The 2,023-nt window shown below is 38.1% G+C and overlaps 1 protein-coding gene across 1 annotated transcript in view; it reads right to left on the bottom strand.

Moving 5' to 3' along the window:
• Positions 1-1,879: 1,879 nt before the first annotated feature.
• Sox9 (SRY-box transcription factor 9) overlaps positions 1,880-2,023 on the bottom strand; it is a gene marked incomplete at its 5' end in the record, with an annotated part of 9,063 nt that continues 8,919 nt past the window's right edge. The window contains one exon of the mRNA XM_033767415.1: positions 1,880-2,023.

The following is a 2,023-nucleotide window of genomic DNA, read 5'->3' as shown; positions in this document are numbered from 1 at the left end:
TATTTATTGTAAACAATAATATACAAAAAAAGAAAGACAAGGAAAGAAAGGTGAGTTCACAGAGAGAGAACAAAGGTTTGGAGGGGAAACAAGCGAAGCAAACAAAACACAAACACAAAACCAAACCTTACCTAAAAAGAAAATATGATTTAAATGCCAGGTTTCTTAAGTTACAGAAATACTTTTTAAAAAGATCTGCTTTTATACAGAAATTGAAAGATGCCATATTATAAGAGTGCTTTAAGATTTTATTCTACCAACTTCTAAAACTGTTAATATATCTTTTTTTAAATAATAAAAAAAAAAAGTCTGCTGTCTTTTTTAAAAAGCAATCCTTGAACTCTCCAGCCACAGCAGTAATTAAGGAAGGTCTGTCAGTGGGCCCTTTCCCCTCCCGGTGTGCGTTCACCCTCTGAGGACTCACAGAGGAGTATCTGTGACACATACTTGCATTGTTTTGTGCCACACACACAAACACACACACACACACACACACACACAATTGAAGCAGCCCAAAAGTCTGTGGCAGAAAACACTGTGATGTACTCAGTGATGGACTACATTTGCAAATCTCTCATTTATACAAAGAGAGAAAGAGAGAGAGAGAAACAAGCTTCCAGTTTGTTTTCAACAAAAACAACAAAGGAAAAAAAAAAAAGACGGACAAAAAGGAATTTGTACAATTCTAGGATGAAGAATCCAAAGAAACTTGCTTTTAATAATAAAAAAGATTAAAGAGATAAATAAAAAAACTGGTTACAGTTAAGAACATAATTTAACATCAGATGACCATACCCTTTGAGGAAGGCTCCAACAACCTATTTTAAAGAAGGCAAATTAAAGGAAAAAAAAAAAAAGAGGAAAGATTTTTTTTCAATTAAAACCTCTCCTTGCAAAATAAATAATTTTTTTAGCACGTGGAATGTCTTGAAGGTTAACTGCTGGTGTTCAGAGAGGCACAGGTGACAATGTAAGCAAGGCAGACTCCAGCATCTGCGGTCCACATGGGGGCCGGTGGGCAACCAGGGAGCAGTGCTCTGGGGCACTTGCGGGCTGCAGACCTCCGTCCCTAAACAGATTCTGCCTCCTTTTCTGGCCTTTCGCTTCTTCCTTAGGACTGCAGGGAACAAGTAAAGGCCAGAGGACTCACACTAAAAAAAAAAAAGAGCACAAGTGTTTTTCCAGCAGCATGGTTTTAAGGCTCAAGGTGTTTTCCTCTTGTTTAAAATATATATCTATACATATATGATAAAGCTTACCAAATGTGTCTCTAGACTATTTGTTTACTCCCATATCTGCAAAATAAGGCTTTAGTTTATTTTTTTCTGTATTAAGGTAGCTCCCCTTCAATCTCTGAAAGCCTGAGGAATTAAGCAAAGCCCACCCCCCAAAACTAATCACAGAACACATTTCTGTCTTTTTTATGTTAATATCATGACACTTTTTTTTTCCTTCTTTTTTGTAGGAGAAAGCAAATCTGTACAAAAATACTCTGGTTGCAGGAAAAGCTAGGGCACACTGTTCAACTAAGTAGTTAAGCTGTTGGAAAAATAAGAGCATTTAGTTTATCTAAAAATATGTATAAATCCCCTCAAATGGTAATGAATCATACACAGTACATACTAAAAATATTTAAAATAGAGAATATTCCTCACAGAGGACTTTTTTTTTCTTTAATTACTGCTAAAAAATAATTACAAAGTCCAGACAGGCAGGGAGATTGAGCAAATCGGTCGCACGATTCTCCACCATCCTCCACACTTGCTCTGACGAAAAAGTCTAAGTCCAGCCTGTCTCCGGTGCTGCCGGCCTGGCCAGGATTCACACGGTCTTGCGTTTGGATGATGCATAGTGTTTCTGTCTTGGAACCTCAGGAGTCGCCTGCAGCTTTCACGTCTTTAAGAAACAGGAGAAAACAAAACAAAACAAGACAAAATTGTCCCGAGGAGGAGATTCTGGTTCTTCCTTTCTTGGGTTGTTTTCGCGAGCCTCTGGGGTGGGGGGGCTGGACTGCCCTTTGTTC

This window comes from Fukomys damarensis, unplaced genomic scaffold (genome assembly GCF_012274545.1).
Source record: "Fukomys damarensis isolate Sample0158 unplaced genomic scaffold, DMR_v1.0_HiC HiC_scaffold_23, whole genome shotgun sequence".
NCBI lineage: Eukaryota > Metazoa > Chordata > Mammalia > Rodentia > Bathyergidae > Fukomys > Fukomys damarensis.
Note: the sequence above shows the minus strand (reverse complement) of the source record. Positions and strands in the feature narration are given on the sequence as shown.